General features: G+C 46.6%; 1 protein-coding gene across 1 annotated transcript in view; it reads left to right on the top strand.

Moving 5' to 3' along the window:
- The window catches only part of msh3 (mutS homolog 3 (E. coli)), a 108,897-nt gene that overhangs the window by 63,264 nt on the left and 23,079 nt on the right, over nucleotides 1–22,554 (top strand). The gene's annotated exons all lie outside the window — the stretch shown is intronic.

Consider the following 22,554-nt stretch of genomic DNA (forward strand, 5'->3'; position numbering starts at 1 on the left):
GGGTAGTAGCAGGTTCACTCTTACAGTGATTGAATCTTTTATTTTGTGACTCCTCTGTGCTTTCAGTATGTTGAAGAACAGATTAATTTAGCCAACAGACTAAAACGTAAGTAATCCACAAGTACACAACGCTTTGGGAAGCGTCCGTGGAAGCCGGGAGCCCGGCGGGTTTTTTAGAACGAGCCTTAGGTTGTTTTGTTTGATGCAGCAGCCTGAAGTACAGTATCAGCTCCTAATGTTTGCACCCTGTGCTGAAGTCTCGCAGGGTTTAGGAGAACACGGTCAGTGGTCCGGCAAAGATGTGCTCACAGCAAAATTGTGCAGCAGATCTGAAGTTTTGAGTCTTTATTTTTATCTTACAAATTAGATCCTAGAAAGTCACACCTTTGCAGCTGCCTAGCAGATCTGTCATTAATAACCTAAAGCCTTGAAATCTTATCTCCTTAAGTGGAGATAAGAAATCCTTTTTCAAAGTATTACATGTACTGTAAACGCTCAGGCCCGAGCTGGGGTTTTGTCTGGGAATGTAGAGGCAGAGCACAGCGAGGGGCGATTGGTGGCCCAGATGTGAAAAGAAATGAACTGGCTCTCTGGGCCTGATTACAGGGTATCGCTCTTACTCTGCTGCTCCTGAGCTCTCAACCGCAAAGTCAATAATGTGTTCCCAGCAGGGCTTGTCCACAGCATGGACCTGCGAACAGGCCTACAGCTGTTTGAGTCTCTTTAAGCTGGTTTAATATTGCCTCAGATTTTAATTGCTGATAGAATGTTTTGCTTTGGGTCGCCTAAATTGCCTTTTAGGCCAGTTCCATTGATTGTATGGATGATTAAGCTGGAGGACCAATGGAAGACCTTATTAAAAAATCTTGAAGCGCGCACAGGGACATGCTGAGCTGAATTACATGAGCAAAGTGACGCTGCGCTTGATGATGATGGGAGGGCATGGCTGTGCAGTTCACGCAAACTGGAAAGCGCGCCATCCAGGCAGCCAAGAGTTTCTGAAACATTTGTTTTCATAAAGCAGCAAAAAAACACTCGTTCTCAAGCAGGCTTGGGCCCAAAACTCCGGTGCAGAGCATCAAAATTGACAAAGCAGTGTGTGAATGCTAACCCTAGCTGGGGCTTCAACTGAGCAGTTGCGCAATCATCTATGAAGCCATCCAGTCATCGGATTTTAACATGTTCCCCAAATAAAATGATATGATTGAGAAACAATTTAAACCATTGAGGAAAGCTCTTTCAAACGCATTAGATTCTCTAACGTCCTCTTTCAACTTCTATCCCACTGACTCAGTTTTTCAATGCTATTACTGGGAACTAGTCATGCCGGTCACAGTGGTGCAATGTGTTGACAAAAACCGGAGCGGGGTAGCTTTCTTGTGGAAAATTCCTTGTTTTTTTGGGGGGGGGGGGTTCTTGAACATTTTGTGGGTGCGTCTCAGCGTTTACAGGTTTTGCCCTCCTTGCCGGTCAGGTTTTCATCCTAAAAAGAGGCAGTTATCCTAACCAGCAGAATGCTGAGAGAGTGCATCGGCTGCTGTGCCCCTGAGCTGCGGCCTGGTCTCTGCAGCAGTCTGAGCTGCGGACGGGTGTGGATAAATGGATCAAGAAAATTCATTAATTGCACGACTGATAACTAATCCGTTCCTTTAGTTTTTGTGCACACCGATGAGATAATCAAGCCTTTACTGTTCAGCCAGTGATTGGTGCTGACACTGCTGGCCCCTGGTTCGCTTTCCTTACTTTCTCATCAATTTCTTCAAATCTGCTGGGCTTCAGCTCATTGTGATGGCTTTCTTTGTCCTCAGTCACCGGGGATTAGAATGAAACGCACTGGCGGAAAAAAAGAAACAATCTGCACAGATCTATCAGTATGATCAGCTGACAGATGTGATTACGTGTAAAGCAGTTGCAAATTGAGGTGCTATATTCTGTGTAACTTATGAAACTCTGCATAAAAATGGTTTTAAATATCAGAATTGTTTCAGTGATCCAAGAGGTTTTCGTCTAGAAATGTCTGTATATATTAGTGTAATTGTGTTAAAATGTTCGTCTAATATGACAAATAATAGCATCTTCTGTGCAATAATGTTTTTTTTTTATTCCAGCCCGCTCTAACTACATTATTTCATGAATGAGATGCCATTCAATATTGTAGATGTCCTCAAAATCCATATCTCACATCTGTCTTGCAGCATTTCAAGGAGGTGTCCCTTACAATGCTGTCTTGCTGCATGTAAAGGAGAGAAGTAAACGGCACCGAATGCTCTTTATTCTGAGTCTTTGAGCCGTACACCTCCAGTTCTCTGACCCTCTCCGGGCCAGCTTTCACTCGGTACGCTCTGGGGGATCTGCAGTCTTCTCCGTCCCGGTTCTCTTCACTCGGCTCGTGCTGCCTTGCCAGTCCGATCTTTTTGAATGGCACGGAGCAGAACGAGCTCAGTTAAAATGTTCAGTAAAGTTTCAAAGAAGAAGAAGAATCCTATTACATCTCCCTGGACGCTGTCCTTGATGGTAACCAGATATAGGAAAGCTTGATATATAGTTTCTCATTCTCATCCAGGAACCGCGACAGCACCCTTTCATCAGGTGAGGATACTGTTGATTGTGGTTGAAATGGATAAGTAAACACATTTGGAAACGGAGGTGTAAGTAATGCCTTTTAGCTGCTAGAGGGGAGATAATCCCTAACCTTTTCAAGGGTGACGAGGCCATAGCTCACACTGGTTCAGAGTCCGCTGAAGGTTGTCAGCGGCTGAACCACAGCGTCCATTGATTGGGAGCTTGGGGGGATTCATTCTCATCTGCCTTGTTCTCCCCTAATGAACTACTTACAGCTCTCTGCCATTAATCACACCTTCTAAACTATCAGAGCTTTCCAGGCCCATTCCCCTGGGATACCCAACAAGATGTTTTTGTTTTGTTTTTTAAACGGCCTGGTTGACATTTCTTGTAGCATTTGAATCTAAGGCTTATCTTCTCCTGGAGCCGAATGGCCCTGCGAGGTGCTGTTATTGCTGCAGCACAGCTATCGTTACAAATCATCCGGGTCCACGCCAGCGCTGGCTTGGAACACCTCTTTCGCTGGCTTTGTGTTCGGCTTCTTCAGAGGGCTTATTAATAGGCATTAATTATCCACCGAGAGCTGGAATGATGGCGCACACACAGCTAGGTTATTCCTCGTGGGATCACAAATTGCGGTAGCTTAAACAAATAAGACCAAACGCAGAGGTAGGGTTTGAAGGTATAGGCTGGCTTCTTGGACTGAGACCATGGCTGTGGGAGGCCTATTATTTGACCTGTGTGAAGGGGAAAACGAAAATTGCTGTTTCAGGCTTCAAACGAGGCCTAAAAAATGTAAATACTCAAAGCCTTATGTATGCCCATGTGTTACATTCTATACTTAGTAATTTATGGAATATAAAAAGCAGATATTTTTTCAGCACTGGCATTGTGGTTGTCACAGAAACTGGGAATTAAGTGTTATGCAGTCTTAAGCAAGAGATGAGCGTTTTTTTTTTCTTTGAGTTTCATTTTCTTCGCTTTTGCAATTTTCCACTTGCCCTCTGCTGACCCTTTTCTTCTTTTCAGAAATGTTTGTGTGTGTGTGTCAGTATTTTTACGTATACACACATGCTGGGCCTTTGGACAGCCTGGCTAGGTTGGGAGCTGGCATTAACATTGCAGGATATGTAGAATAATTGCAAATGAGCCAAGGAGGCGTGTCTCCCCACTGGAGGGTGGTCACTTCAGGATGAGGTGAGCCCACAGCAGGGGGGAAAGCAAGAGAGGTCCCATGGTTGGAGCGATGGAGCTCTGTGCAGCCGCTCAGTAGAGACTAAACTAGACACCCCTGCCTATGTCATCAGACTTGGACCTCCCCATCTGCTGGGCTGCTGTACGCAGCAGCATTATTCTGCACCATGCTGACAGACGTCCATCAGGGTGGGCGACACACAGCCTTGATTCATCACTGCAGAGGGCTTTTCCCCACCGCTGCTCGATTTCCACCAGTCCCGGCATTCAGTTACCTCATTAATAATAATACAAGCAGAGCTGCGTGCCTACTAGATATTCCTATCCAGACCATTACAGTCGGACCTCCGCATCAACTGGTCTGTTTTATACAATAGCAGATCACTCTTCAAGTCTGCACCAGACTCGCTGACGCCCATCAGGCCTTTATACAGCCCTGCGTTTTCAGTACAGAAGACAACCTGAGGAGACTTAGTCCAGCTTCCAACCACTGACACAGAGATTTTGTTTCCCTGAAAATATTGGTGTTTTTCTTTCTGGATTTTCTCTTGGTTTGAGGTTTGGCAGTTTAAATCCTCGTTGCCTGGGCTTGGAGGGTGATTTAGTGCTTCTGAAGCAGTCGCAGCCAATTAACAAAAGTCGCAGTCAGTCAACACTCAATTAATCACAATGACTCCAAAACCATTTTAATCTTGTAACGCTAAAAACATAAACATGTAAAAAGTGATGGGTTTCTTTTGATACTGGGTGTATATTGTGTATATAAAACTTGAAGCCTTAGCTTTACAGTGATCAAATTGTGGTTAGGTTGCTTTTCTTTCTACCACTGCCAAGTTTTTACATAACTCCCACCTTTTCCTGCGTGGATGGTGATTGTGCTCATAAATGCAAGTTTCCTCATTGAAAACCCTCCCTTGTGAAGGTTACTTATGTACAGTATACATAATCATTATATTTTCCTTCCTTCCTCTGAGCCATGTTAACTCCTATTAGTGTACACCCCTCCTCTATCCTTTCCAGGCATTCTCTGTCATTTCCATGAACAGGGGAGCAATCATTATTCAGCAGCAGATGCTTTCAGATTGATGTCACTAAAACAAGCTGCCTTTTTTTACGTGCACTCCTAAAAGGCAATAGCCAACACAGCTACTCTCTTTCAGACATGGTAAACCATCCCATCATGCAGTGAGGCTGGAGGGCCTGAGAACAGCGTGTATGTATCTTTGCCTTCATATTGTTACACCCTAAACAGGCACAGACCAATATTAGTACATACAGTATGAGTGGTTACAATAAGTGGTCTCTTTGGTTATTGATCTGAGGATTGGATCCATCCATTTGCGTAAAGTGTCTCCTCTCCTCAAGGAGTTTTCAAGGTACTGTACTTCCCCATCATTTCCACCTGTGTATTTCACTGTTCATTCTGCAGAAATCTCTTGAGCTGACTTCTGTCGGTGCCCCTTGAGGATGTTAAATGCTTGTATCCGGACCCCTCATAGTTTTCTCTGTTCAAGAATATTAAGGTTCAGTTCCTTCAGCCTGTCCAATGTAGGACACTCCTTTCCGGCCCAGAAAGCACCTAGTTGCTCTTCTCAGGGTTGGCTCCAGAGCAGCCGTCTTTTTGCTGCTTTATCCGTTTAATAATATTGGCATGTTAACATTATCAAGTTGAACTCGGAGTCGCGGATAATCCAGTGATCATCCAGCATGCAGGCCAATGATGGCTTGCATTTTTTATATTATTGCTTGTTTTGCAACAAAGGTAAACTGTTTATAAGTACAAAAAAACAAATACTCCACCTTAAGGCTGTAATTGGCTTCCTGTATTTACAGCTTTAGTCTCTTAAAGAAGTACTACGCCCCTCCCCTCTAAAAAATCAGTGAGCCAGGGAGGGCAGTGCTTGAGATTTACACCAAGGTGGCAGTCTGTTTGTATACAGGTTCTGACACGTGGTATTCCACGCATCTCCACAGTTTAGCATGCTGAGTCCCTCTGGAGGCGGTGATCTTTTTCTTCAAGCAGTCTGATCAAAGTGTAGGGTCTCCCAGAGACCAGCGATTAAGATGTTGGCACCCTGCTGTTTTTCTTTGTGCCTTTTTTTTCCCCCCCAGAACGGTGAAGCAGAACCATCCATGGTAGTAACTGCTGTCCTTACCCGATACCTCCTGCTGGAGAGGTTCGGTCAGGAGTCCTGTAGCAACTGGTTAACCTCCGTATGACCGCAGGGTATGGGATTGGGGCGGAGCGGTGGCTCTGTGGCTCAGGATCTGCGCCTGTGGCTGGAAGATTGCTGGTTCAAATCCCGCGGCCGGCAGAGGAATCCTACTCCGTTGGGCCCCTGAGCAAGGCCCTTAACCCCAGCTGCTCTAGGGGTGCTGTACAATGGCTGACCCTGCGCTTTGACCCCCAGCTTCTCTCCCTGTCTGTGTGTCTCATGGCGAGCAAGCTGGGGTATGTGAAAAGACAAATTCCTAATGCAAGAAATTGTATATGTGATCGTATCTTATCTTATCTTATCTGAGCTCTGATTCATGAATTAAGTGCGAAAATGAGTTCTGCGAGACTGCCTCCCCTAGGAAGGCAATGTAAGCTGTTGGATGTTTCATTTTAAATGTTAGATTTAGACTAAAAAAAATCCAATGAAAAGAATTATACCTTTCTTCATTACCTTTAATTATTTGACTTGTCTCCCAGTGTTCATTATTTTCCAGATATAAAGTCCAAAATTAAGGTCTTCTAAAGAAGTGGAATTTGATAATTACAGATGATATTTGCTTGCATCTCTATAGCATGTTTCTTTTCCAAAAGAGCTTCACATTACAGGAAGGCACCCGCCAGTGATGTGCACCCCACACCTGGATAGTACACAGCAGATCAGCTGGGAATTTCCTTCACCAATCAAATAAAGCAGAAGTATAGAGAGACCAGACTGCTCAAGACCTGGGAGGAGGTACTGTAGTCCAGGTACAAGTATTGGCACACCAAATACATATCAATGGGGAAAAGCACCAGAAGAAGCCTGGGTGTGTTTGTTTCAGCCTCTCCTCTTAGTGCCAGTGCTCTTTAGGTATTTGTGAAGTGATGCCGTTAGTTGTTAACTAGTTTGTAGGACCTCTGGCTTCCCTAATTATATCAGTGACTTAGTCTTCAGTATAATTGGTTAATGAAGATGGAAAATCCCAGGCCTGAAGAAGCCACCATGATGACATATCAAGTACATGCTCTAGACAATGTGGAGAAGCAATTAAAAAGGCAAATGTTATGCTAGGAACTATAAATGAGAGTGAAGAAGTGGAATCAAGTAATACAATATAAAAATGGCATAATTCGCTAGTAGGAATTGAGAATAGTTTGTACGGTTTTGGTCACCACGTTAGAACAAAGATTGTTGCTCTGGAACCAGTGCATAGAGAAGTGACCAGATGAATTCTGGGACTTGAACAACTGACTGAACTGACTGGACCTTTCTTGTCCTGTATGGAAAAAGACTACAAGGGGACCCAATTCAACAACTCGGAATCCTTTAAAGGCTTTAATAAAGTCAAGCCAGTGGACAGCAGTGGAAACTACAGTGGAGTGAGGAAAAAAATGAGAACAGGAAACGTTTGTGTACACAGTGGGCAAGTAACCCAGGAGTGCTGTCAAATTTTCTAACCTGGCTTCTTTCAAGAAGCAGCTGTGTGAGATCGCCAGGGAAATTAGCACCAGTGTATCAGCCGGATGGGCTGTGTGGCCCTCTCTGGTTTGTGGAATGTCTTTTTTATGTTCTTATATCTGGGAAAACAAGTTTAATCTCCAGCTGTGGTTGTACAGTAGGGAGGAACACAACCTGGATTTTCTAACTGCAGAGATGGACCATTATAGCAATACGACAAAGCTTTCTATTGTTTTCCATCTTGTTATTATTTTAACCAGATGACTTCGTTAATACTTTTATAGAACAATCCGAGTAGTCTTCGCAGACATTGCTGTGTCGCACATCGTGGCTGTTCAGCCACAGACAACAAACAGATGTTATTAAACAATTTCTGTTGGAGGATTCCTTCCAAAAACGAATGTTTGTTTCATGAGGCACAGCCCCTTGGCTTTAAGGTTTAATTAACAGAAGAGAACAAAGTATACTGTAGTATTTCATCGGACATCTGTTGTTACAGCGTGAACATCATTTGGAAAACTTCAAGGAGTCGAGAGAATGATGTTGACGCTTCCAGAAGAACTGACATATTCGGGATTGTGTTGCAGACAGATGCTGAGGCACTAAGTAAGCTAAATAACAAACTACAGTATGTTAACGAACTGTCCAAATGAGTGTGCACAATGGCCATCCGGCAGTCTGTACTTTAACGTAGGGTGGACTGTCCCTCCACTAATTAGTCATTACCTAATTACTTAAAATTATTTTTGGCATTCTTGATCTTGTTTGTTGTGTTGTCTTGATAAATGGACCTGTTGTCGTGGAGCATATTCAGCATTTTTCGCTAAGGAGAACTGTCCTACTCTTCTAGAAGTTTTTAATTCTGTACATTTTGTCAGAATTATGCAGCCCTGCTTTCCTTTAAAGAACTATTAAGAAGTTTAAATAGTAACACTGACCTCTCTGCTTCTTTGATAAGAAGTAAGTTGTTGTGTAGTTTGGTTGCCTTAGTGTGTTCTGGAGCTCATTTTATAATGACTAAGAAATAAAGAAAATGCCGAAGACTTGAATGAATGTATTGAAGAATTAGAGTTCTCACTCTCTCCTTTTAGTCTCCTGATTCTATTTTTGCTGTGAGGAAAATGTATGATATTGATTTAAACACTGGTGGGTTTGTACCATCTCTTAAACGGATGTAAGGCCAGTTTTTTTTGTTCCTCACCCTACTGAAATGTTGTGTGGATCCCAAAGAAAGCAGAGAAAGTGTAATTGTTGTGCACTTCCTTGTAAGTTTTACAAAAAAAAAAAACTGTGGCAATCATAGAAAACTATTGTACTTAAAAGAATCCAAAAATAACTAAATGTAACTTTTTTCAAATGGATTGCAATGCCAGAACCAATACAAGCCAAATGGTTTGTATTACCATGGTTTCAAAGCCCAGTAACGACTGGTGGCTTCCTTCTCTAAAGTTTTCTCTAGCGAGACAAGGTGTGAAAAGCCCCCACAGAGCTGTCGCTATTGTTCCTGCTCTCCTCCGCAATCTTTCCTGATTCCTTATGGGCCAGGATGGGCTGCTTGAGCACTGAAACAAGTCCAGCGCTAGAATGCTCAAGCCTGCATTGTGGTGCAGGAGTCTGGAGCTGTGAGACTCCCTCCTTGTTAGTGGCCTGGCACAGCCCAGGCCAGTGTTTTTCTCCACATAGTGACTTGTTTACAGGCGCCCCCTTGATGTGTTCTCCAGCCGTTTCGCGAAAGAAGCTGGGGCATCAGCTTCAACAGCCTGGTTAGGTAGCCTGCCGCAAATCTTTGAGTAAGAAGTGCCTCCTGTTTTTGCTTTTAAATGCACTTCCGCATCGTAATGTCACCTGGTGTGTGTTTCACCGTTCTCCCTGGATAAAATCCGCGTCTTTGCCTTTGAGGATAACTTGATTACGTAAAAAAGATATCTGATAAGTATCCTTAATGTGGTCATTCAGAAGATCAGCTGGTTGTTCTTAGTTTGGTGTGGTGCCAACCGGACTAGTTTGCAAGCTCTACCACCTGTACATTGGTATGACTTGGGAAGAGCAGTGGTCCTTGTACGGATCCCTGTGGTACTTTCCTAATTACATCTCCACAATCTGTGTATTTACCTCTTATCTGTACTCATCTGCACTGTTTCCTGCTGTGCTGCCTATTTGGATTCAAAATACAAGCTTTACCTTGAATCCCTGCTGCCTGCAGTTTGAGAATGCATCTTTTTATGAGGAATGTCACCAAAAGCAGATATATAAATGCAAATAACAGTGCAATTGCAAACATACTGTAAGTAACAATATAATGTGGCCTGTTTGTATCCAGCACTGCTGTTACTTGTCAGAAAGCTCTAGCAGGAGTGTTAACAAGACCCTTTAAATATCCATGTGGACTATCCCTTGGAATCCCACTGCTACAGATATTCTAGTTCTATGTATTGCATTTAACATAGGAGAAGCAAGACTTGGTCTTTAATTACATGCTTCAGTTTTGTCCTCTTTTTAATGCCTGGGCACCATATTAGCAGTTCTCCAGTCACAGGGCATTACCCTGGTCTTGACAGTCCTTCAGCAATGGCTTGTGAATATCATCTCTTTTGTCCTCAAGTACAATTCGCAGTACAATAACTTCAGGCCCTTGAGATTTGTCTTAAGTGCCTCTTCTTGGCTAATACTGCTAGATGCAGATATTGCCCCTTCCTCAGCCTGAGGCATGTTGTCTGTTTCTTTCATGGTGAACCCCTGATTGATGTATTCCTTTAGTAGATGGCTTTTTAAACCCAAAATTTCCATCTTTCTCTCTGAGTTAATGTCATTGTTTACTGTTCTTTTATATTACTTTACTGTTTATTTTAGCTTCCACTGCTGTATTCCTTTCTAAACGGTAAAACCTCGATATTCACAAGTTCTATATTTGCAATTTCGTCTGTTCTGGGGGAATTATTAGTGACCAACTTATCCACATTCACAAACCAAAGTCAGTTCTTCACGGGCTGCACCATAGGAAAGTGAATGTTGGCCCCCACTTGCTCATCTTCACCCGACCTGCTGCGTTCTCTCTAGTAAAGACATAAGCTTTTTCACAAAGACCTAACATGTGGAAGTGGATCATGGGTTATGCTTTAGATATTCAGTCTGCATCAGGAAAGCAGTTGTGTTGTGTATAGACCTCTGCAACAAAACAGGCGGCCTGCACTGTGTTAAAATGGCTGTCGTGGTAGCAGTATAGCATTTCTTCTACCCTGATGGCATATAAGGCAGCTGTATGACTAAGGTCTCTGTAGTTGTAGTTGGAAAATAAACAGTTTATGCTGTGTCCAGGTAGCAGTTAGGGTAGCACTAATGCCTCTCTTGAGCCTGAAGACTGGGATTGTGGCTGGTATTGATGGGATCTTCAGCCCGCAGGCTGGTTCAGTAGTGCATCTACCTGTGCAGGAGCAGAGGCTCACATGGCGTTCTGGTGTCACTTGTGCTCTGACCTCTTTCTCCTGATTCAGTACTCTGTATTTGTTGTAGCAGGCAGCACAGTTGATCCCCACTCTGGTGATTGATGGGATGCAGTCTCTTGTGAGCTGCGCGTCTGGTCCACCATCTTAGGTAGAGGGAAAGTAATGCCCCTCGTGGCATCACAGTTTGCACATGCAATAACTTGAGCTTTAAGTTTACAGTAATCATTTTCCTTAAATTAATTACTACCAATAAATACTAACCCTATTTCTGAAACGGTTAACAGTTGCAACAAAAATATTACTACTAAAATGTTTAACACAACCCAGAATCCCTTAAGGGATTATGTCCTATATTCGTGGAGACTCCAAGGTACCTAACCATTGCGAATACCAAGATTTTACTGTATCACATGGAATTTGACATTTCCAATGTATTTTTTAGCATGTGCTTGCAGATCATTATATTCCTTTTCCTTAATTGGATCTTGTTCTTTTTTTAAAGTGCTTTACAAATCTTTTGCTGTATATTCATTGATTTATTTCCCCTTTGGGAACTATTTGGGTCAGCACTTGCCTGACAGTGATTTACTTTCTTATGAGACAAATCTGTTCCGTATTTCAAACAAATGCTTTAAATTGATACCATCCATGCTTCTCCAAAACGCTCATTCCTTCATAGCCTGCATTTCTGAAATTGCAAATGGTACATCTGGATTATTTCAAAGTGTGCTTCAAAGGATATCATATTATGATTGCAGCTCCCTAATGGTTCTGTAGAAATGTCTCATTGGGGATCTAATGCTGCCCCATAAATCCAACTGGATTAGGGCCGCCCAGAACCAGGGCTGGAGACCTCTGCTGTAGGCATGCTGTATTTATCAGATGAAAAGCATTACTGCATATGAAATGCTGAGATGTTGTGGGTAGATGGGTTTTAATATGCTTAAAGCCTTAGGATTCAAGAACATTCTACAACGATCCAACAATGTGACAATCAAAACAGTGTGTGTGACATTTTTAACCACATGCGTTCAGACGTTTTCGGAAACATACTGCAATGATCACACGCAATATGCTGAAAGTAGAGAATGCAAATTTCTTTTAAAAGAGTTCTGGAAAGAAATGTACTGTAAATATTTAAATGCACAGCATGTTCCTTGAACATGATCGTTCTGTGTTTCAAGATCATTCTTCCTTGGAGTTAAGTGACTCTTGTCATGCTCAAGGCAGGCATTTGGTCAAAGCACATCTGGGAGGGTTGATACCTGGCCCATATATTGATTCTAGTGAAGAACTCCAGTAATATTCATTTCTATATTTTATCAAGTTAGTTAGTTACAAATTATGATATAAAATGAATGCCATCAAGCATTAATTTTGATGTTTTTATCTTATGTGGCAGAATAATCAAAACAAAATACTGTCCAACATTTCTGGAATTCAGTTTGTTGTGTGGGTGTGATTCATCAAATATTTTGGCCTGAAGTATTATTATAAAATAGAGGTGTATGTGAAAAATCTAAATAAAGGGAAGTTAAAATGATAAAACAGAAAATCAAATATGATCAAGTTCCAACCCCAGCCTGCCTTGCAAATAATTGCACTTTTTCTTTGTTCTCTGGCACAATGTGGTTTCCAAGTAAAAACCGTTTGGGGAAAAAATGAAAAGAACAATCAAATAAAGTATTTACCAAAATACACCACCACGCAATGTCTACACCTACTGTATTATGTTCATATATTTACAAATCTGCATGTATCAGGATTCTAATTTTTACACACAGGAAAACACAACCCTAACAGGCAGCTGAGGCACCAAACTGTATAGAGAAAATAGGGAACCTGTATTTTGGAACATAAAGATCCCACCTAGGACTAAATTACTCCTTACAATGGAGCAATACACGTATAAGAACCTTTTTCCATTTTCCAAAAAGTGTATTTCTAAACCAGTGGGAAACTTCTCCAGCTTGGTATTTATGACAATTAAAAATCATACTACTTCCACAATTATAAGTCTATAGTCCCTTACTTAAATACAGCGGTCGGTCTCGAATTACCTGGAAGATCCAGGTTGGTTTTTGATGAAAGTCTCCTTTTGTCTTTGTCTTTTTCTCAATTTCTAGGTTCCTGTTTCTGTGTAATATTTTATTCTGGCTTTTCTCTTCACGCTGTCAGAAGGCCAACTTAATGATTTAACCACAATTGTTTCGTCACCTGGGCCTTTCGCAATTGTATCTGCCACTGGTGACAAGATAGGATGAGGATAAATATCCAAGGAATGTCCATAGTTTTTACCTTAGAGCAAAGGTTCTCAATTCTGGTCCTGGATGCCCACATACCTGTTGAGTTTCATTCCATCTGTGCTTAATTATCTCATTGAGGCCTTGCCTTATTGATTCCTGTGGAATCCATTGATTCTGTAGTTGTGATTAAATTGTTTTTACTTCGAGTAGATAGCATTAAAATGGAAACTTGGGCCCGTGGGACTTGTAAGACTTTTTACTTTGCAGCTAGGCACCGCATAGATCCTAAATAAACATTCCTCCATTATAAGGAGTTTGCTTTTTTTGTTGCTTCCCCACATTGTTTAGAAATAAGTAACGCATGAAGCCTTGTGTATGACATCTGCTAATCGCCCAGTCTTGTCTTGTTTAAATAAAATCATTATTCTATAATGCTCTTTAAATATACTGACTTTATGCTGCTTAGGATAAACCTTAGCTGAAATAAAACACTGTAGAGACATTCTGTCTCATGGCCTACAGCCGGCTCTGAAAAAAGAGCTTCTGGTGTTCGTCTCGGTCTCGGTCATCACATCATGTACTTTTCAAAAGCATATAGGATTCATGGAATGGAAGTGTCTGGCTAGTACTCTCTCTTCCTGCCCCGCCCTGCTTCCTCACACTGGCTCTTCCTGCCCCACCCTGCTTCCTCACACTGGCTCTTCCTGCCCCCCCCCCCACTGCTTCCTCACACTGACTCTTCCTGCCCCCCCCCCACTGCTTCCTCACACTGACTCTTCCTGCCCCCCACTGCTTCCTCACCCTGGCTCTTCCTGCCCCGCCCTGCTTCCTCACACTGGCTCTTCCTGCCCCACCCTGCTTCCTCACACTGGCTCTTCCTGCCCCCCACTGCTTCCTCACACTGGCTCTTCCTGCCCCGCCCTGCTTCCTCACACTGGCTCTTCCTGCCCCACCCTGCTTCCTCACACTGGCTCTTCCTGCCCCCCCCCCCACTGCTTCCTCACACTGACTCTTCCTGCCCCCCCCCCACTGCTTCCTCACACTGACTCTTCCTGCCCCCCACTGCTTCCTCACACTGGCTCTTCCTGCCCCACCCTGCTTCCTCACACTGGCTCTTCCTGCCCCACCCTGCTTCCTCACACTGGCTCTTCCTGCCCCCCACTGCTTCCTCACACTGGCTCTTCCTGCCCCCCACTGCTTCCTCACACTGACTCTTCCTGCCCCCCACTGCTTCCTCACACTGGCTCTTCCTGCCCCCCACTGCTTCCTCACACTGGCTCTTCCTGCCCCCCGCCCTGCTTCCTCACACTGGCTCTTCCTGCCCCCCACTGCTTCCTCACACTGGCTCTTCCTGCCCCCCGCCCTGCTTCCTCACACTGACTCTTCCTGCCCCCCACTGCTTCCTCACACTGGCTCTTCCTGCCCCACCCTGCTTCCTCACACTGGCTCTTCCTGCCCCACCCTGCTTCCTCACACTGGCTCTTCCTGCCCCCCACTGCTTCCTCACACTGGCTCTTCCTGCCCCGCCCTGCTTCCTCACACTGACTCTTCCTGCCCCCCACTGCTTCCTCACACTGGCTCTTCCTGCCCCACCCTGCTTCCTCACACTGACTCTTCCTGCCCCCCACCCTGCTTCCTCACACTGGCTCTTCCTGCCCCACCCTGCTTCCTCACACTGGCTCTTCCTGCCCCCCCCCACTGCTTCCTCACACTGGCTCTTCCTGCCCCGCCCTGCTTCCTCACACTGACTCTTCCTGCCCCCCACTGCTTCCTCACACTGGCTCTTCCTGCCCCCCCCCACTGCTTCCTCACACTGACTCTTCCTGCCCCCCACTGCTTCCTCACACTGGCTCTTCCTGCCCCACCCTGCTTCCTCACACTGGCTCTTCCTGCCCCGCCCTGCTTCCTCACACTGGCTCTTCCTGCCCCGCCCTGCTTCCTCACACTGGCTCTTCCTGCCCCCCCCCCACTGCTTCCTCACACTGGCTCTTCCTGCCCCCCACTGCTTCCTCACACTGACTCTTCCTGCCCCCCACTGCTTCCTCACACTGGCTCTTCCTGCCCCCCACTGCTTCCTCACACTGGCTCTTCCTGCCCCCCCCCACTGCTTCCTCACCCTGGCTCTTCCTGCCCCACCCTGCTTCCTCACACTGGCTCTTCCTGCCCCGCCCTGCTTCCTCACACTGACTCTTCCTGCCCCCCCCCCCACTGCTTCCTCACACTGACTCTTCCTGCCCCCCCCCCACTGCTTCCTCACACTGGCTCTTCCTGCCCCCCCCCACTGCTTCCTCACACTGGCTCTTCCTGCCCCCCACTGCTTCCTCACACTGGCTCTTCCTGCCCCCCCCCACTGCTTCCTCACACTGACTCTTCCTGCCCCCCACTGCTTCCTCACCCTGGCTCTTCCTGCCCCGCCCTGCTTCCTCACACTGGCTCTTCCTGCCCCACCCTGCTTCCTCACACTGACTCTTCCTGCCCCGCCCTGCTTCCTCACACTGACTCTTCCTGCCCCACCCTGCTTCCTCACACTGGCTCTTCCTGCCCCCCCCCCACTGCTTCCTCACACTGGCTCTTCCTGCCCCCCCCCCACTGCTTCCTCACACTGGCTCTTCCTGCCCCCTGCCCTGCTTCCTCACACTGGCTCTTCCTGCCCCACCCTGCTTCCTCACACTGGCTCTTCCTGCCCCCCGCCCTGCTTCCTCACACTGGCTCTTCCTGCCCCACCCTGCTTCCTCACACTGATTCTTCCTGCCCCCCACTGCTTCCTCACACTGGCTCTTCCTGCCCCACCCTGCTTCCTCACACTGGCTCTTCCTGCCCCACCCTGCTTCCTCACACTGGCTCTTCCTGCCCCACCCTGCTTCCTCACACTGACTCTTCCTGCCCCACCCTGCTTCCTCACACTGGCTCTTCCTGCCCCACCCTGCTTCCTCACACTGGCTCTTCCTGCCCCCCGCCCTGCTTCCTCACACTGGCTCTTCCTGCCCCCCACTGCTTCCTCACACTGGCTCTTCCTGCCCCCCGCCCTGCTTCCTCACACTGGCTCTTCCTGCCCCCCACTGCTTCCTCACACTGACTCTTCCTGCCCCACCCTGCTTCCTCACACTGGCTCTTCCTGCCCCCCGCCCTGCTTCCTCACACTGACTCTTCCTGCCCCCCACTGCTTCCTCACACTGACTCTTCCTGCCCCCCGCCCTGCTTCCTCACACTGGCTCTTCCTGCCCCACCCTGCTTCCTCACACTGGCTCTTCCTGCCCCACCCTGCTTCCTCACACTGGCTCTTCCTGCCCCACCCTGCTTCCTCACACTGGCTCTTCCTGCCCCACCCTGCTTCCTCACACTGGCTCTTCCTGCCCCACCCTGCTTCCTCACACTGGCTCTTCCTGCCCCCTGCCCTGCTTCCTCACACTGGCTCTTCCTGCCCCCCGCCCTGCTTCCTCACACTGGCTCTTCCTGCCCCGCCCTGCTTCCTCACACTGGCTCTTCCTGCCCCACTCTGCTTCCTCACACTGGCTCTTCCTGCCCCCCGCCCTGCTTCCTCACACTGGCTCTTCCTGCCCCCCGCCCTGCTTCCTCACACTGGCTCTTCCTGCCCCCCACTGCTTCCTCACCCTGGCTCTTCCTGCCCCCTGCCCTGCTTCCTCACACTGGCTCTTCCTGCCCCACCCTGCTTCCTCACACTGGCTCTTCCTGCTCCCCCCCCCCCACTGCTTCCTCACACTGGCTCTTCCTGCCCCCCACTGCTTCCTCACACTGGCTCTTCCTGCCCCCCCCCACTGCTTCCTCACACTGGCTCTTCCTGCCCCACCCTGCTTCCTCACACTGGCTCTTCCTGCCCCACCCTGCTTCCTCACACTGGCTCTTCCTGCCCCCCGCCCTGCTTCCTCACACTGACTCTTCCTGCCCCCCACTGCTTCCTCACACTGACTCTTCCTGCCCCACTCTGCTTCCTCACACTGGCTCTTCCTGCCCCCCGCCCTGCTTCCTCACACTGGCTCTTCCTGCCCCACCCTGCTTCCTCACACTGACTCTTCCTGCCCCCCGCCCTGCTTCCTCACACTGGCTCTTCCTGCCCCCCACTGCTTCCTCACACTGACTCTTCCTGCCCCACCCTGCTTCCTCACACTGGCTCTTCCTGCCCCACCCTGCTTCCTCACACTGGCTCTTCCTGCCCCACCCTGCTTCCTCACACTGGCTCTTCCTGCCCCGCCCTGCTTCCTCACACTGGCTCTTCCTGCCCCCCCCCCACTGCTTCCTCACACTGGCTCTTCCTGCCCCCCACTGCTTCCTCACACTGACTCTTCCTGCCCCACCCTGCTTCCTCACACTGGCTCTTCCTGCCCCCCGCCCTGCTTCCTCACACTGGCTCTTCCTGCCCCACCCTGCTTCCTCACACTGGCTCTTCCTGCCCCGCCCTGCTTCCTCACACTGGCTCTTCCTGCCCCACCCTGCTTCCTCACACTGGCTCTTCCTGCCCCACCCTGCTTCCTCACACTGGCTCTTCCTGCCCCACCCTGCTTCCTCACACTGGCTCTTCCTGCCCCACCCTGCTTCCTCACACTGGCTCTTCCTGCCCCGCCCTGCTTCCTCACACTGGCTCTTCCTGCCCCACCCTGCTTCCTCACACTGGCTCTTCCTGCCCCACCCTGCTTCCTCACACTGGCTCTTCCTGCCCCCCGCCCTGCTTCCTCACACTGGCTCTTCCTGCCCCACTCTGCTTCCTCACACTGACTCTTCCTGCCCCACCCTGCTTCCTCACACTGGCTCTTCCTGCCCCCCGCCCTGCTTCCTCACACTGGCTCTTCCTGCCCCCCGCCCTGCTTCCTCACACTGACTCTTCCTGCCCCCCACTGCTTCCTCACACTGGCTCTTCCTGCCCCACCCTGCTTCCTCACACTGGCTCTTCCTGCCCCACCCTGCTTCCTCACACTGGCTCTTCCTGCCCCACCCTGCTTCCTCACACTGGCTCTTCCTGCCCCCCGCCCTGCTTCCTCACACTCGCAGGAAGAGCGAGTTGTTGTTTGCGAACCAAGCAGAGCGATATGCTTTGGCAGTATGTTTTGTAAACACGTGTCTCCCTGTTGTCGTCATTGAGCTGATTTAATTTCCTTTGCTGCCTTGATTCTCAAAAATGTAAACAAGCTATTTCCACAGCATACACTGGACGTTTTAACTGGAGGGTAGAATTTTTCATCTATTCGTTTTGCATCGAGTCTGAATACTAGGCCGATTCCAGCACTTGATATTGAATACATTTACAATCCTCAAAAAAGCGGTTTTGCTTCAGCTCAACTGTGCCAACAGGGCATCTTTGGTACCGTTTAAGCAGCGCGGTACAGTTTAAGTTTGAGAGTAACCTTTAGCTTTAGGAAAGTCATGCCAATTCAGTATCCTAAAAGCATGAGAATAATGAGTTCTGTGTTTAGAAGGCATGTTCCATGTACTGTATGTTGGAAGCATGGCATTGCATTATGAGCAGTGTGCTTGACTAAAATCCATTGTAGAATTTTATACTAGAGTGTCGCTGGATTCATGCTGGATTGAATATCGCAAGTGTTAGAGTGCTGTGATTTTTAAATGGAATAAATCCCTTCGTCACAATACGAAGGGAGCAAGTAGAAAGCCTTCCTGTGAATTCGGAGAAAGAGAAATGCAAACCGCAGTAATCGGGGGAAAAAACACTTTTACGAAATAGTCTCATATTTCAATATACAGAAAAAAACTTCCTATACTGATCCTTTTGCTCCTGGTATGCCTTTGTTTTCTGGTGGTTTCTAAGGGTGAGCCTGACTAGTTTATTTATTGTTTTTTTTTACTATTCTTATTTATCTTTCAGTTCAGGTGAAAAGTTGCAGAGATACATAAATGAATGTAAAAATGCCGACACTAAAGTAAAATAAAGTGAAAGAGTTATACAGGTTACTGGCCGGCCTAAAGTTTTCCCTTTAATTTGACAATTGATAAAATAATTTCTGCTGTGTAGTGGGTCTGCTGGTGCAGAATAGCTGCTGAGTGTCACCCAGGTGAGGTGAATGAAGTTCCCTCTGTTATATGTATTGTTACGCACATTGGGAGCCTTTGGGGTTAAAAGAACTATATAAATGCAGTTGCCATTGCTATTTCAACAAAGAACAAAGCCAGAAGTAGTAATTAGCCAAATTACAGTGTTTTGACTCTCCTTTGAAGCTGTGGAGTGAGTTTCATGGCCATGCAGTTCGACAAGGTCAGTGGCACAGGAGGGCATTATTCTGGCACATGCCACCTGGAGAAGGACAGCGGATGTCCTCCAGTGAGCGCAGCGTTCACTGCCTTGCCTGTCAGCTGTGAACAGCTGTTCCGGGAGAGATAAGAAAACCCTGCTGGAGATAAGGACCCAAATATTTGCTGGCATTTGAAGTATCGATACAAAAGAATGAGAGGGAGTGTGATGTTCACGTTTATTAAAAAGGGCATCTGTGCTTCCAGATACAGTATAAATACATGCCTTTAGTCATGACTAATTCAGAAACACAGAATATGGTAGACTGTTCTTTTAATTCTCATATACTGCGTTTGAGGTGCTGGTGGAGTCATGCAGGTTTGAAGAGCTGAACGGTTTGCTTTCGTCTTTCATCTTCGCGTGCGGTGGTCTCTCCTGTGTTCTAGCAGTTGGCATCTGGGTGCTTTCTTGCTGACAGTTGCAGAGCAAAGTCATATTTTTCAGTAATAACTGAGCTCCGGAAAGCAGCAAGGGTCACATTTATTCACTCCTGTTGAATGAAATTCCAACAAAGATTACAAAAACCTGCAATAACAGCCTGCTCTTTGGGAGTGCAGTGCAACTCCATGGAGACTTCTGAAGCATTTCTGTTTCATAAAGAAACAGAAGGTGACATACTGTATAGAAGACATTCAATAGTAGAAGCAGCATCATGACTAAGATTATACAGCTCTGAATTGAAGTTTGGGGGAATGGCTGTAAAAGAATCAACAAAAAGCTGAAGTTCCACTGTGGTGTCCATTGGTAAGAAACTTAAGCCTACTGGTAATCATGGTCAAAAGTGTATCTTCTCACCCTGGAATGTGAAGACTGGTGATTACACAACACATACACATTTAACCCTACACTCTGCTCTAATTTAGACGGAATAACAGTTGTTTTTGTTTTTTGTTAACAGATTATACCTAAATCACCTATACCTAAACCTCTTGTGCTAAATCAGTGATTGTTACAGATTCAGTCAGAAAATGCATTAATAGCCGTCCTGTGCTTTGGATTTGCAGCCAGGAGTGTCTTGTTTCCCATTGTTTTTCCAGTGCAGTCCTGCACGAGTGGCTTTAAAGTCCCTTAAATATCCCAAGGCCATGCAGGCACTGGGTGGCTGAGCTGGGATCGGTGAATCCCAAGGTCCTGCACAGATGGAGGTTCCGCTGTCTGGTGGTGTGCTCGACCCAGCGACACCCTCAGTTGTGTAACGGGATGAGCACGTGACATCTTACCCGTGCTGGAGTGGGATGAGTGTTTCGCAGTTGCTGTGCAAGTTCTCTTTCTTTCCCATCGCTGTCTGCAATGTTCTTGTTTTGGATTCAGGATCTGGGTCGTTTTATTGCCTTCCAGAGCCGTCAGGCGCTGGCTTCCCACGCTGAAGTGCTCCTCACTTTAAAAAAAAAAAGTTTTTAAAATTGATCCCTGGTATTTCCTGTCTATAAGCACAGGTTTGTGAAAATAGCATGTGCAATTCCTTTTATTTAATGCTATAAACTTAATCTACTGTTGCTCTGGGAGATCAATCACTCACCAATCTGGATGGACTCACTGAGTACTTGTCTGGCTGGGGTTAGTGATCAGCTCTACAGAACAGAAGCCCCACCCACCTGCACCTACTAAAGTGATTAGGACTGTACCCAGACCGAAACAACCACCTTGCGCACACAAGTCCTTCCGGCAGTACTCCTGATACAACACTGACCTTGCAAGTAGAGTATAAGGAAGTGCACCCTTAGTTACAATACATCCCCTTGAGCGAGAGTGTGATTTCACACTAATTCTCCTAAGTCATGTCTCTTTCTCAGCAAGGAAGTCAATGAAATGTGAAGACACAACCCCATTTTCTAAAATTTCCGTGACGGCCATCTTAGTGAGGCATTTGATCGCCAGTGCTTTCTCTTTTTAATCTCCCCCTGTCCTGTGTTCTGGTTCGGGGAGCTCCACCGTACAGAGTGCATTGTGGGGAAAAAGAGTTCCTCAACTCCGTCACTTTTGGTGCAGGAACTGCAGGATAACTGTATTTCTGGGCAGGGGCTACTGTCTGTGAATGTTTTTAATGTAATAAAGTGAGCATAGTGTGTTTTGCCAAGGTCTTCATCACGAACAGCGTATGCTTTTATTATTTCCTCTCCAGTTTATTATAACCTTTCCTAGTCTTCAGTCAGCCCTGACTCCTGATTACAGTAATTTAACATGCATTTGCCGGAGCTGTGTTGTTCTTTCAGGACTGCTCTGAAACCACAGTTAACCCTCTCCTGCTGCCAGTTCAGTCTTTTTGTTTTTTCTCCGTATGCGCAGAGTGCAAAAAACGTTAAATAAAATAAGCATGGCTATCTTGTTGAGAAGCTCCTCAGAGATCGTTAGTTGACCCCTTCCACAAGTTGTTCATATTTCTCGACTTTTTTAACGAGGGACCTTGACCTTTGTTCTTCGGGTTGTGACAGTGCAGTAAAACTGTGGGTGCTGTTCCGTAGCGGTCACCTCTCCTGTTCCAGTGCTGCCCAGCCCTGGTCCTGTAAAAACACAGTCTCTGTTGGCTTTCATTCCAGCTTGGTTCTGCTTGTCCAGTGCTAAGTGATGAAGTACAGTAATTGATCCGCCTGATTGTTTAGTCTTTTACTTAACTAGTTTCTTTGGTTAGTCCTGACTGTTAAAGACACCCCAATTCAAGACTACTGTTTCCAACAACTTCCGCACACAGAACTGTATGTAGCCTTATCTCAGCTTGTTTGACATTATTAATAGCTCTTACGAGTTGATCAATTGATAATGAGCAAAAACAGGTGACAGTGACTCGGCAAGGGACACACACCGGTGGGCGTGGCTGGGAGAGACACACCCCCGATGGGAGTGACACTGTAATTAGATTCGCCCACAATGGGTGTGTCACGGTAACAGACACACCCCAATGGGAGTAACACTGTAACAGACATACCAGCAATACGTTTTTTTTTCCTACTGCTGTGGTCCAGTTGGTCCCAATTCAGATGGCACATGTGAATGCAGCCAGTTTTGAATATCAGAAGTTGGAATTACAAATCCCATTTGACCTTTTAAGAGCTGATAGCAAATTCACAAATGTGCCCCAAATAAGAGAGTTGAATCAAATAGCCAGTAACTGAGAACTCAGATGGGGAAAAAACTAGGAGATCTGATTTTTCTGGGACCAAAGTTGGCAACGTCTGCCCAATTCTATACCGGAGGAG

Source organism: Lepisosteus platostomus, chromosome 4 (genome assembly GCF_059453375.1).
Source record: "Lepisosteus platostomus isolate fLepPlt1 chromosome 4, fLepPlt1.hap1, whole genome shotgun sequence".
Lineage (NCBI taxonomy): Eukaryota > Metazoa > Chordata > Actinopteri > Semionotiformes > Lepisosteidae > Lepisosteus > Lepisosteus platostomus.